This window comes from Brachyhypopomus gauderio, chromosome 15 (assembly GCF_052324685.1).
Source record: "Brachyhypopomus gauderio isolate BG-103 chromosome 15, BGAUD_0.2, whole genome shotgun sequence".
NCBI classification, from domain to species: Eukaryota; Metazoa; Chordata; class Actinopteri; order Gymnotiformes; family Hypopomidae; genus Brachyhypopomus; species Brachyhypopomus gauderio.
The window spans coordinates 17,765,136-17,780,579 of NC_135225.1; the positions used below are offsets into that span (position 1 = coordinate 17,765,136).

Consider the following 15,444-nt stretch of genomic DNA (forward strand, 5'->3'; position numbering starts at 1 on the left):
TTTGGAAACCCAAAATTTTAAAACCCCTAATGACCAATATGTGTCCATGGCCAAGACTCCCAAGTATAAACACAACCAAAGTATATTTAGATCCCCGAATCCTGATTGACTGCGCAACCAGTTGATGCTTCAGAATCTTTGCTTGACGAGGCAGAACGTCCAACCTCTGACAAAAATGCTGTTAAACTCCTCGTCTATAATTAACACATCAGGTTTACTGGCAGCTGTATCAGAAGGGCATCTTCTGTGTTCACACCCTGAAACATCTGGGAATGTATTAAACAGTTCACATATACAGAAATCGTAGTGGGCAAACAGATGACAAATCCTTACATATCTTCTCCACAATCCTTTCACAGAGATATACATTTATAGAAATAATAACTTGCAGCTCTGCAGGTTTTTGATGAAAATTATATGCGTTGCTTCCTCCTTTGTCACACTGATGCTGCCGCACACAAGCACACACACCGGAGTTGAGTTGACATATGCACACTGTAAACCCGCCCCGTGCCTTCACACAGGTGTGTGTGTGTGTATATAACACTGTATATCAGCAGTGTACTGTAATTAAAGTAGATGTAGAGGCTGTAAGAAGGTGCGCACACGTGTTTCTGTTATTCTCCCAGTGCAATTCTGTGATTGCAGACTAACACAAGTTTTACAACCTGTATTCATTATACATTCAAAGTCAGTGGCCAGTTTACAGTGTCACTGCGTATGAATGGATATTTAAAAATACAGTCTTAAACCGTATTTATAACCATCCTCGATCTATAAATCCTAGGACGTGAGACCTCCTAGCGACTGTAGTACCTACTGTTACTGTGCAGACCAACTCCCCAGGAATGTCCCTCATGTCACTGGGTCCTCCCCCATCGGTGAACGCGCAGTCTTCCGCTTTCAGGACAATAACGTCTGTTTTTCTTGTATGGCTTTCCACGTTTAATTTTCAAGCTATGTGTTCGTAAACATATGTAAACGTTTAAAGGACCCAAAAAGTACATGCTGCATTGGCCGGGAATCGAACCCGGGCCTCCCGCGTGGCAGGCGAGAATTCTACCACTGAACCACCAATGCTTGCACGAGGGAGAAAAAGCACTTCCTGGCTACATTACCACGTGATAGTCACCCGTATAGATGAGTAGGCTACATGATTTGCCACTAGCTACCTAGCATGTGGCGCCGACACGTCTGTCTTTTTACAGCTAACAAAAGTGCCTTAAGCCGTTGCACGTTGTCCACTTTTCTGTCTGGAAAACACTCCCGCTCTCTCGGTCACAAACAACATGAAAGAGCAACTGGTCGTGCTCTCTCTCTCTCTCTCTTTCTCTCTCTTTCTATGTGTTTCTAACCTTTCCTCTCTATCTAATTTCTCTCTCTCGCTCTTTTTTCAACTCACGTATCTCCTCTCATTGCGATCACGGTGATAAATTAGGTGGAATATGAAGTCGTCGTCCCCTCCTCCAATGCAGCTGTGTGTGTGTGTGTGTGTGTGTGTGTGTGTGTGTGTGTGTGTGTGTGTGTGTGTGTGTGTGTGTGTGTGTGAGAGAGAGAGACAGAGAGAGAGACAGAGAGAGAGAGAAATTTACACACACCAACACGAGACATTTACACACACAAATTCATAAAGATAATACCAAACTTCCAAACACTAACACAAATTGAACAACTAAAAATCATTCTAGGAGGGGGACACAGCGCCCCCCTCGCTGATAAATATGTAACTACATGTCACAACCTGAGAGACAGTGGGAAACGACCCCACCCCCCCCCCCCCCTCAGCTCCAGAATGTAAATAATTAAAAGGATAACTTTCCCTAAATGTTATCAAATAACATTTATAATATCATATATAATAACTTCATTCACATTTTAATTCAGATTCAAATTTTGACATGGAACAAAACACCTTTATCCAGATAAAGTTTCTTGCCTATTTTTGCAAAGTAATACAGGTGTATTTTACTCACTAAAGGACTTTAAATGTTACTAGCTAATGTCCTGCCAGTGTCATCACCTGTCAATTCGAGAAACAAAATGAAACAGATTTTTGATTATATATTTTTTACATTTTTTTTCAGAGAGAGACAGAGAGAGAGATGAGACAGCATTAACACTGAAGGTAACACAAGAACAAATAGAGGAGAGGAAGAATAATGTCGGAGGCCAGTGTCTCCACAGCCTTGTATGCGCGCGGCTCAGGTCCGCCTCTGCACGCGGTGTGCACGTGCCCACCGGCACCTGGTCGGAGCTCGTGAGAAAGCTTCAGCGTAGCTCGCGCAGCTTGCGGCTACAGTGACACACGAGACCGTTCGCCGCTGGCGCTCGTGACATAACGATGTTTTAAACGATGGTAAGAGGCACCAGTTGAAGTCCTTGGATATCTTGGGTGTCCATCAAATATTCATAGATTTCAAATGGACGTGCATTATATCGCCGACTGACCAGGCATGCAGCGTTAGGCTAACATACTCTTTATACTTTGGTGGTCAAAATGTTAACTGCCTATAAAAAAGTAGGCCTATACAAAATATACTTAAAAAAGTCAAGAGAGGATTTGTTATATCGTAAATGTGGTCAGATGCAGAACTTCATTAATAAATTATCATCTATAAATCAAGATGAGCAGGTTTTAGTGGAGTTTGATGATACAAAGTCTGCATCAATTTTTTTTATAAGGTCACATATTTATTTATATGTACACCAATGCAATATATTTTAAAACTGGTGTAAGCCATTGTGGTGTGTCATTGGGATGAACATTTTATTGAGAAAACTATATTCCTCTCATTTCATTTAAGGGATTGTAAGAGCAGAGCTTTTAAATGCAGTGTTAATGTAGGCTATTTGCAGATACTGCTGGAGTTCCATCCACAATCAGCCCTCATTCACCACCTAACTGCTCTTGTTGGGCGGCCACACGCTGTGCACACGTAGCGCAGTCACGGCGGTATTCTGGTCCCAAGCACAAACATGAATGAAGAAGTCGCACGCAACGTAGCGCAGCGGGAACGTCTTGTGCTCGAGGCGGGAGAACGCTCCGGCAGGGAAGTGTCTCGGAGAGGAAGCGTCTTGGAGAGGAAACGTCTCGGAGAGGAGAAAGAAGAGATGTCAGTGTGTGAGCGGAGCGTCAATGGGACCCTCAGTGTTTTCATCTGCTGTTCTCAGAGATTATCCTTCCACTACCAACAACACAAAACCTGCTTGTTCTCTCTCGAGAGGGGCTGTGTGTCTCCACAGAAGAGCCTGTATGGACCCTCTTGTCCTGCAGAGTCAGGCACATCCCCCACAGCAGCATCTTAACCCTCTTCTCTCTCTCTCTGGATGGATGGACATTGGTCTGGGTGCTTGTTCTGAAAGCCACCATGTGGAGAGTGGACTCCCCCTCCCCCAGCACATTAACTGTGGTTCTGGCAGTCATCATGGGGACCATGTACCATTTTGACCTCTCTGTGAAACTGCAAAATTCATCCTTTGTTACTTATGGGACCTTAAAGTTGTCAACTTTTGCTTCAGAAGCAGTTTTCACATTATTTGGTAGTATAACAATAATCTTCTCTTTTCTATTACAGACCACTTTTCAAACCACTGGGATGTCAGCTATGTTGCTAACTGTTGTAGACTTGGCTATAATGGGAAGTTTATTAATTATTAGTTATATTCATTATGAACAGGTCTGCAGATCAGTTAGAACGAGTATTAATTGTCCAAAGCAGACTGAGATGATTACTTTTCTCCACATTATTAGTGTTGAACATTTCATTACATTTCTGGAAGTTCTTGACTGTTCCAATATTCCAACTGCATTCTGGAATCCTCTTTTACCTCAGACACATCCAGAGAAACATTCAAATATCCAGACATTAAATTGTAATCACTCACACACGCATACACACACACACACATACACACACACACACACACACACACACACACACACACACACACACACACACACACACACACACACACACACACACACACACACACACACACACACACACACACACACACACACACACACACACACACAGTGAATATGAGCTTGTGTGTGCTTCTTGCTGTGTCCCCTCTCTATCGCCTGTAGGAACTTCAGGAGAGCATCAGATCCCCACACACTCAAAGTTCACCATTGCCATGGTCCCACAGGTCCCTTCTTACCTCCATCCTGGTCTCTGAGGGTCTGCACAGCAACTCATTTTCCACAAAATCATGCCTCTCTCAGTCTCTCTCTCTCTCTCTGTGTCTCTCTCTCTCTCTGTGTCTCTCTCTCTCATTTCCATAGAACGATATGTTTCATTCACTGAACATCTCGGTGGAGAACAGTAAAGTTCTCCTTTGTCCAGCTCCCATAGCAAGCGGTCATTGTGGTCTTATCCTGACCTCTGAAACTATGACCTCACTTCTTTTCACCATTGCAGCCACACGGTGGAGATTGTGTTTCTAGTCTCTCACTGAAGCTTCACACAGGAAGTCTAGTTTGTGGAAGCTTCTAGAAGAAGCCTGTTCTAGAAGAAGCCTGAGTCAGAAAAAAAGGGACTGGAACCTGGATGAGGTGAATCTGGCTGTGGTGTGCTGCACCACCCATATGCTCCACCACCCATGTGGTCTGACACTGCACCCCGAATACACTTCTTCCAATGGAGGGGCACACCGAAAACCTGTTAGAACAATTAGTGCCTGTCAATGGTTTTTTCCCAGTGTTTCCAGTCTGTTTATTTCCCTTGACATCCTCTAAGAATTTAAGGTTATGTGTTTTAATCTAATAAAGCATTAAAGTTATTTTATCATTTCACACCCCTAACATTCAGAAAAAAACATGTAATCTTACTATAATGCTGTTGACAGATATTTGTGTTTTAGAGCTATTTCACATAACTGCTGGTCAGTACCAGTCATTACTTTAAATATGCAGATTAATGCTGGTCACGCTAATATTTTAGTAATGTTGTTTCTTTAAAACGAACCAAGACATATGGAATATAAAACATTACTTCTCATAAATGACACAGTGGTCTAGATAGCTGTCGTGTCGTAGTGTCTCTGTGCTTAACCACACCCTGCAGGTCTCTGTTCTGTCTCACAGTGCTACAGTCCTGCTAAAGCAACACTGTCTCTCTCTCACTGTAAGGAAGCGTTTGTACTGCGTGATGCCTCCGCTCACACTGACCAGTTTCCCAAATCCCCTTGCTCACCACCCAGCAACACTGACTCCCCAACCTGGCAACAATTAAGCTCCGCCCAGCAGCACCGGAGCCCCTCCTGGCAACAACTAAGCTCCACCCACAAAGCCCCGTAGTCCTTTAGTCAAGGCCAATAATATTAATGCATTTAAAGGTCGTAGCCAGTTTTTTTTCATCTTTTCAATGTCCTCTACCAGCACTGTTGCGTTTCTCCTGCACACAGCCCTCGGGAGAGAGGAGAGAGGCTCAGCATCTGTGTGTCAGATACCAGGACTGCTCTGGCACACGGGATGGGCCATATCGGTACAGCACACAAGGAGCACCTGCCTGGTTTCAACATCCTAATCTTCCTGTTCAAAGTAGGGACCTATGCCTGCTCTGGCCAGGGTAGATCGAGCATATGGAGAAAGGGGAGAGAGAGAGAGAGAGAGAGAGAGAGAGAGAGGGAGAGAGAGGGAGTGAGAGCAAGAGACACAGAGAGAGAGACAGAGAGAGCGAGAGAGAGAGAGAGAGAGAGAGTGCGATTCTTCTCATTTTCTCCCTGTTTCTTTCACATATAGATCTCCAGGAACTGGGTTACATAACAGCACAAAACCTGAAGCCTGAAGATTAAGCTGTATGAACCGTAATCCAGTATAAGTTGCAGTCATTGTCAGACGAGGTTCTCTCCATCTCCTACTGAGGTTCTGGCCCGTTCTGTTGTGATATCTTTATTTTTTAAATATATTATTAAAATAAGACTTCAGAAGGAGATCTAAGGCAAATGAAATGCCTTTGTTTTGTCATAAACACATATACGTGTACAGAACAGTTCAATGCTTATTCCTTTGGTCCTTGGGGTCAGAGCATAGGGTCAGCCATTGTACAACACCCATAGAACTGACAGGGTTAAGGGTCTTGCTCAAGTGCTCCACAGCGCCCCCTGGAGCTGAGAGGGTTAGCCCAACTGTGACTGCATGTTTGGTTTGCATTCATTCATTGTCAGATAAAGAAGCAATATTTTATGTCTTCAACTACTGACTTTACAGACAAGAACCATTAAATGATGAGAACATGGCGTTCTGAGTGGCCTATGAGGATGTGAGCAAAGCATGTTGGGGAGATGTTGCATGTTGGAGAGAACAGCAGAGTGGACTTTGTTCAGTCTTCACTTCTTCCAGGTCCTCACGTCTTAGTTTCACTGCAGTAGCCTACAAGGGGCTCACTGAATGAAAGCAGTATGCCATCTGTGGATGTAAGTGAAGAGTCAGGCTAAGTTGACCTGTTGGGGATGTAAATCAACAGTCAGGCTTAGCTGATCTGTGTGGGGATGTAAGTGAACAGTCGGGCTAAGCTGATCTGTTGGGGATGTAAGTGAACAGTCGGGCTAAGCTGATCTGTTGGGGATGTAAGTGAACAGTCAGGCTTAGCTGATCTGTGTGGGGATGTAAGTGAACAGTCGGGCTAAGCTGATCTGTGTGGGGATGTAAGTGAACAGTCGGGCTAAGCTGATCTGTTGGGGATGTAAGTGAACAGTCGGGCTAAGCTGATCTGTTGGGGATGTAAATCAACAGTCAGGCTAAGCTGATCTGTTGGGGATGTAAGTGAACAGTCGGGCTTAGCTGATCTGTTGGGGATGTAAGTGAACAGTCGGGCTAAGCTGATCTGTTGGGGATGTAAGTGAACAGTCGGGCTAAGCTGATCTGTTGGGGATGTAAGTGAACAGTCGGGCTAAGCTGATCTGTTGGGGATGTAAGTGAACAGTCGGGCTAAGCTGATCTGTTGGGGATGTAAGTGAACAGTCGGGCTAAGCTGATCTGTTGCTGAAGAGCTCTCTTCTCTTTTCACAACCCAGTACACTGTTTCCATGGACATCAGGGTGAATGTATTTGCAGACTCCCTGTTTCTCTCTCACTCTCATTCTATATGTGTGGCCGGGTCTCAAGACATAAACACATGGATTTCAAATTATAAATGAAATAAAACTGAATGTAAAGTAAACTCTGCCCAACCTTTTACACTTTTAATATGTACCTATTTTCATCCTTGCTGTGTTTATAGTGTTTGAAGGACACAGAATCATGAAATAACATTACTATGAATTTTGCTTGTTTTGTGCATGAGTGTGTGTGCATGTACGTGCATGTGTGAGTGCGCACGTGTGTGTGTGTGTGTGCGTGCGTGTGTGTAGGTATGCATGTGTGCGTGTGTGTGTGCATGTGTGTGCGTTTGTGTGTGCATGTGTGTGTGTGTGTGTGTGTGTGTATATGTGTGTGCTTGCACGCGTGTGTGTGCATGTGTGTGCGTTTGTGTGTGTGTGCGTTTGTGTGTGTGTATATGTGTGTGCTTGCACGCGTGTGTGTGCATGTGTGTGAGTGCATGTGTGTGTGTGTGTGTGTGTGGAAGCATGATCAGCCTCCACATGGCACCACTGTGATGACAGAGACACACAGCAGGTCAGGCCTTCATCAGAAGAGTCTGAGATCACGTTTCCCATTTGCTGACATTCTCATTACACTCATTAGTATCTTGTCAGCATGTGTTTTAGTCTCCTGTCTGGAGCCGTGAGTGTAGACATGTTTGCAGTTCCTCATTCAGACTGAGATTTTTTCATCTGTGTTAAAAATAACTTTTTTGACTAGCCAGCTAAAACCTGCTAATCGTCTCCCTAACTTCAGGTGTAGTTCTGGAGGTATTGATCCTGGAAGCAGGACTGGATGTTTCCAGCTGCTTTGTTCATTAGTTGAAGGTACATTATTTTTTTCACTATTTTTACCTGTCTCAACTTTGCTGTACACCGTCTCTCCAGGCAACCATGCTCTACACCGTGTCACCAGGCAACCGTGCTGTACACTGTGTCTCCATGCAACTGTACTGTACACCGTGTCTCCAGGCAACCATGCTATACACCCTGTCTCCAGGCAACCACGCTGTACACCCTGTCTCCAGGCAACCATGCTGTACACCCTGTCTCCAGGCAACCATGCTGTACACCCTGTCTCCAGGCAACCGTGCTGTACACCCTGTCTCCAGGTTACCATGCTGTACATCCTGTCTCCAGGCAACCATGCTGTACACCCTGTCTCCAGGCAACCGTGCTGTACACCCTGTCTCCAGGCAACCATGCTGCACACCTTCATAAGCCCAGAGATCACAAGCCACATTTAAAGTTAATGGACCAACTGCTGAGGGTAATGAGATGTTAAGTAATAATTTGCTATCATTGCAGTTTAGGTGTTTATATTTGTGTTGACACAGGTCCATCTCTGTTAGAGTGGATAAGATACCGTCACAGGCCTTGAAAAGTATTTTAATGTGATACTTCAGATAGACAGTCATAACACAAAAGGTAGACAGGCAAGTCCAAAGAGGATCTGGGGCCTGTAACGAGAGACTACAGCAGACAGGGGTCACTAATACAGTCACACAGGATCTGGTGCCTGTAACGAGAGACTACAGCAGACATGGGTCACTAATACAGTCACACAGGATCTGGTGCTTGTAATGAGAAGCTACAGCACACAGGGGTCACTAATACAGTCACACAGGATCTGGTGCCTGTAACGAGAGACTACAGCAGACACGGGTCACTAATACAGTCACACAGGATCTGGTGCCTGTTACGAGAAGCTACAGCAGACAGGCATCACTAATACAGTCACACAGGATCTGGTGCCTGTAGCTAACGAGAGGCTACAGAAGACACGGGTCACTAATACAGTCACACAGGATTTGGTGCCTATAATGAGAGGCTACAGCAGACAGGCATCACTAATACAGTCACACAGAAACTTTGTGACGCTAATGTTAAATTGGACTATTACATGAGTCTGAAACAGATCACACCTGCCTGCTTATCCACAGCATTGTGATGGTGCAGTTTACACATTAATTTTAAGTCCATAGCCGCTCCCATAAATCATGATTTATTTCAAAGTTTAATGCTTAATTGTGCTTTAACTGTTTATGAACCTGAGGACATTTTGATCAATGAACACAACTGAAAAAAAATTATATACAGATGTGAAATATTTACCAGTAGCTCTGTACTTATTCCTCACCTCCCTTTTTACAACATTTAATCTTCTATGCGTAATTGTCATCTCAGGAGTAACACCGTGCAGGGAGTCACCGCTTCACCAAAACACCTGACTGCTCACGACACTTCATGACTCAGAGTTCAAGATCACTCATGGAGAAAAAAAAAACACGAACCAAAACACGAGAGGCGAGAGTCTCTCCTCGGGGCGTAACCTTCACGCGGAGACTGGAGAGTGGCTGATTGCTCGCTGGACACACTCATCAGCTTAAGAAGTGACCTTGGTGGCACACGAAGGCACATTTACTTCAGACAGCACTTCACAAAGGACCAGGTTGGCGGGATGAAGACTGGTTTGCCCATGACAGCTGCCTAGTTCGGTAGCCGGTGTACAACGCTAAGTTACGGCTGCGTCCCTCCGGACGTCGGAGCCGGGATGCCGTCAAAGTCGAGTTGTTGAGAGGGGCGGTAATGAGAATAAACATAAACTTGAGGTTGTAGATGTTTGTCACCAACTGATGTGCTTTTGTTCTGGAACCCTCCACTTTATCAGGGTTAATAACCCTGAGAGCTCACACAGCAAAACAACACTTTAATGAGTTCGTCATTCCATTAGCAAGAGAGCAGTTTCGCTGTCTGCCTGCCCCCGCCTCCCGATCACTGGTACCCAGTAATTATTTCGTCTGAGATGGACATCTCTGGTCACCCAGAAAATGTGTCTTTATAGTGCAGACCTGCTCATCAGCGTGCGAGAACGTGCTGAGACGAGTAACTCACTAAGTCATGTGGGCACATCATGACACAACAAAGTTGTTCATCAAATGGTCAGATCGATATTCACACAGGACTTAGGGCGTACTCACACTAGGCACGTTTTGCTGGTTCCGTGCTGGGGCCCGGTTATCCCCCCTCCCCACTCCACCTCTGGCCTGCACTCACACTGGCTTCATCAACCCGGCCCGAGCACGCTTACGTCATCACAACGCCGCTTTATTTGGAAAAAAAGCACGCTCGCACAACGAGTTCACGATTCTCTTTTTATTGTATTTTTGGAGTCGTTTTGAGAGTGCAGAAACACGGTGCAAACACAGATTTATCGATAATTTAACACGATTGTCTGCTAATCGCTTTGCCGCTATGACTGTTTAACGTGAGCGTTGCATCACTGACGTCATGTTTGAGTTCCAGCGAAATGAACCAATCAGACGAGGCACCAAGCGGGCCCGGGCACGGATAGCGCTCACACTAGAAGCGAACCGTGCCCGAGTCCACATGAATCGTGCCTTGGCCCACCTCTTCAAGCGGGCCCGAGCACGGTTAACTGATCCGGGCCCGGGCACGGTTGGAGTGCTCACACTAGCCAAACGAACCGTGCTTCGGCAGGGAACCGTGCCCGGGCCCGGATCACAGAGCCTAGTGTGAGTACGCCCTTAAACACCGCACACAGTTGCATGCAAACGTCATTTGCAGGACGCTTAGCACATCCTGTCCTTCCGTAACTTCTGCATCACAGGATGACGTTTCGAATGTCCCATGCTACTGCTGAGGTGACTCCATTTTCATACATAAAAGGACAGTGGGTAAAGTCACAGCTGGACCGGAACAAGAGACCGGCCCGTCTGACCCAACCCGACAGGACCCACATAATCCGCTTAATTCCCCCGGTAAGCCAGGAGTCAGTGACGCGTGAAATGCATTGACACATCAAGTCCCAATTACACGAAGAGAAGAGTTTCCTCTCATTGTTGGACTTGTTTTCCAGGACTCATATTAGCAGGAGGGGATTTCACATGTAATCGGGAGCATGACTGAGTCTAAGCTCCAAAACCATAAACATGCATCAGCTGCAGTTGTGATAGTCGAGAGCTACAGCGAACTCACCCAGTGTTTAACTTTGTTAAGACTGAGTCACTGGCATCTTCTGCATCCTTGTGTGCCTCTTGTGGGGCTTCCTGACATGTTATAGCAACATCTTGTTCTAAGCTCCACCCTGCTGTCCCACCAGGTCTCCACCCAGCCCCCCCCCCACATTGCGTCTCCACCCTCTACTCTACTCCCGCGGTTTTCTCTGCAGGCAGTTGTGCGGCCTGTGCCCCTGTTTGGCCCACCCACTTCAAAGGCAAACAACACACTGTGCACCACCAGGGCTCCACCCTACAGACCCACCAGAGCTGGATAACAGTGGACTGTAGGCTCTGTAGCTATATCCTGTTTCCCTCTCAGCCACTTTTAACGTTAATCACTAATCGTCATCACACTGAAAGACAGTAGACCACTGTGTCTTTTGCAGCCTAGCGTGTGTTATACAGTAAATAAGTGTTCCATAGTGGAGTTTGTGTCCACCCCTGATTGTCCTTAGTCTCCTTGGGGGACAGCTGGTTCTGATTAGGCTGCACACTTTTTTGTGAGGTCGTACTGCAAGAACACTGTGTTAAATACAATCAGACATGATGACAGGAAACTGGATCCAGCCTTCGGCGTTCTGTGGGGGAGTTTTTCCAACCTTCCAGTCATTTTCTCAGGTTATGACGGGCATCACCGTGCGCTGTACAGTCAGCACATCTTCACGGAGCGTTAGAGGAAAGAAGAACTGGGCCCCATCGTCAGATTTCCACTTCGGTCGCACAAATTATTTTGAATTTGAGTTTGTGTTTGCATGACATACAGAAATAGATTTCAGCAGGTGATCACACTTGATTTCCTTATAAAGTGAGTTATTATTACATAAGGACATAAGCGGTTAAGGGCATAATGTAGTATGTATGTCCTGTAGTACTATATAATCATTTGAGTCTGATTTAATATGCAGCTGATTTAGATTCTGAAAATCACAACCATTACATTAGTCATTTTCGTTTTTGTGTTAGGCCTATAGCATTTATTTTGTGTGTACAGCAGTTAACTGTATTTGTCTTGGTGCAGCAATACGACTGTTGTGTAAATACAGTATTTTAATACAAAATAATGTCTTTTATGTCAACAAATGTAGTTTGCAGAGCATGACAACATAGAATGGTAACTAACCAGAAGTGTGTGATCCACTCTAATCCTTCATCTAATCCTTCATCTAATCTGTGATTGTTTATTTATTTGTGATTGCTTTTCTTCACTCTTTTTCCTTCTTCACGCTGTCTTACCTGTTCCTGCTTAATTCTGTTTTAATGCATTGTTTTCTGAGCTGGAAAAGCAGTGGAAAGTGAAACCCCAGTCTGTCAGCTCTTTCGTACAGGCCCTGGGGTGGAATAACAGGGCTGTTTGGGACAACTGCAGATAGAGCAGGATTTTAATGTCTGTTAATTCATTATTTAAGAGTACTTCATTTATGATTCAGTTTGTAGATTTGTATTCTGTGTATTATATTTTGAATCGTATGTATTGTTTTGTGTACAGCATCCTGAATCTTTGTTGATCACATCCTGTTTATACAAGATATGAATAATGTGAACAATGTGAAAGGTTTTAGATTTAAAACAGTTTTTGAGTAATGTGTCATCAAAAGTCTGTTGATATTTGAACCAGTGCAGTACAACCAGACATGCTACAAAGTTTGAAGACGTAAAAACCCAAAATTGTAAACACAATTTTCTTAATGAAGCAATTTGAGGTCAATTTTGATGTTACTTCAGCAAACAGTAATGTCAGTTATGTTTGCATTCTGGTCCATTGAGGTGGTGTAATTCTGTACTCTAAACAACTGTGGTTGTACAGTTGGTTGTAGAAATCAGCTAATTTTGTCCTTTCATGGTTAACTATTGTTGCCACAGGTGTTTGAAGAGGCCGTGTCTGTGCGTGGAAGACGACACGCCTTCCTGTTTGAGCTGCCCAGATTGCCTCGCTCCATTAAGCTAGTTCCTGTGGACAGCTGTTTAAATGTTCTGCTGACTGGAGAGGTGGTTGGATCATGTTTCAGGGCAGATGAAACAGGGAAAGTGCACCACCTGAAGCAGACCAGCCAGTTTCAGCTTACGAGCTTGTGTGGCTGTCTGCTCTGTTGTTCTGGCTGGTGTGTGAGTGGAAGCAGGGTGTCTGTTTTCAACAACGTAGACATGTAGCTCATCCATCAGAACACTGTAGGCTGAAGATCAGTGTGTCCTATCTATCTATCTATCTATCTATCTATCTATCTATCTATCTATCTATCTATCTATCTATCTATCTATCTATCTATCTATCTATCTATCTATCTATCTATCTATCTATCTATCTATCTATCTATCTACCTACCTACCTATCTAGTTAGCTAGTACTTCTGTGTCTATTACTATGTATTTCTGCCACCAGTTCACAATATACACCTACATATAATCACAGGTCATTTCCCATCAATATGAATGAATTCTCTTCAGCATAAGTGTGAGCACAGGGGGAGTCTGTGCTGAATTGTGCTCAGAGTCTGACCAATTCCCTGTAGCGACGTGTTGTCTTTGTCACACTGCACTCACGAGACTGTAGCGTTATCAAACAGTGACTCACAGTCCTCCTCTGCGCATTGTGTGTGAACACCGCGGTCAGGCATCCCCGCGTGCGGGCGGACGGACTTAGCCGGCCCTTAATCTTTATTCTATTACGTTCCACTTATGTCTGGTAATTGTTCCCGTTCAACGGTTGGTGATCAAGCAGACCACAGAGGCTGGACTTGTTTCGGGGTCACAGACGCCCACGCGCTGAGCAGAATGGCTCTCCAGTTGGTGTGCGAGCTTTGTATTCTTCATGTTCTTACACAAAAGCCTCTATCACCATCATTAAACGTCCGGCTTTCTGTTTCAGATGTCGGGACCCTGAAGAGACGTGCGAAGCCGAACGCTTGTGTCTCAACGTCACATTGCTCCTGTTGTCAAACTGATGATTTACGATGGAAAGTTTGGGAAGTTTTGTTTTCCTGAGTATTTAGGGTATAAGTGGAGATTTGGGCCAGGTCTGGTTGCCCAGATTGTGACCAGATCTCAGATCAGATTGGTAAAGCAACCATGAAAGAGAACCTGTCTGATTGTTTCATATTAATAATGAATAAAATAATTGGCTGCATTGTGTAAACAAAGCATGCTTTCTAAGGGACTCACACTCACCATCTGTTATCTAAAGACATTCAGATCTATAGTTTGGAATCAGAGTCCATCACCATTATGCCAAAAATGTTGGAGGAAACTTTGTAGTTATTTAGCGAGGAAAGTGAAGGTTCTGTGACTTTATGTGAAGAACAGTTCTAGTAAAATAAGTCCTCAGGGTGATGGGCTGAGCCAATGTCTCCTAGCTCACACTGACCATATCCTCTGAGGGTCGTAAATTCAGCTCTCAGGTTAACAGTCCTCCAGAATCGGATATACACAACCCACAACGCAGCTAAAATCAATTAACAAAACATCACTGTCAGATGCTGGAATTGGCAGTGAATTTGGAGAATAACAGGTCTGCAATTCACTTACTGTAAAACACAGATGTTGTTTGGTGTCCTGGGTCAGTCCCTGTAAAATATCAACTATATCAACTGCCTGACGGTGGACATCTTTGAACCGAGACTGAAGGCCTACCAGATAGAAGCTTTTGCTTATGGCACTGTGCTGAGCTCTCAGGGGCCGTATTGCTCTGCTGTTAATTCACGCTGGGCCTGTATCTGCACCTCCACCAGTCTGGACCTGGTGGTGACAGCTCCACCCTGCACAGGCTGGGCGGAGTCTTCTCAACATGAGGGACAGTGCAGACTGCCCCCCCCCCCCCCCCCCCCCAGCTATCCAACAGGTTTTCATTCTTCTTTAGCTTCCTCTCCAGCACAACGTGGAGATGCTAACATGAAGATGGCCTTGCTGAGATGCATGCAAACACACACCGTAACGCTCTCCGTAACGCTGTCCTACTCCTAGAAAGGCAAATATTGCACAACACAAACTGCCGTATCCTCTGTACTCCGATAGATGCTCTGACTGACAGATTGTTGCCGGGAGACAATGATTAGACTTACATAAGGTGACTGTTCGTTATTGGAGCGTGGAGGCTGGGGGCGGAGCTGGCGTGGAGGCTGGGGGTGGTGCTGGTGTGGAATATGACTGGCTGACGTGTACCAGGCGCCTGCATGACTGAAGGGTCCCCGTCTGCTGCTTTGCATTGTGGGTATTCCCTATAAATATTACTGTCCTTGCACTGTACGTGTGGTGAGGAAGTGGCTCGGTGTTGATTTAGATCTACAGTTCCTGGCGGGCCCATTCGATCTTTAGGATAGTTATTGCTTTGACTGCTATGGCTTGA

General features: G+C 45.0%; 1 non-coding gene across 1 annotated transcript; it reads right to left on the reverse strand.

Annotated features, from left to right (window-relative positions):
- Positions 1-1,009: 1,009 nt before the first annotated feature.
- Positions 1,010-1,080, reverse strand: trnag-gcc (transfer RNA glycine (anticodon GCC)). The gene has a single exon. It is a non-coding gene; the product is annotated as a tRNA-Gly (tRNA).
- Between the last annotated feature and the right edge of the window lie 14,364 nt (positions 1,081-15,444).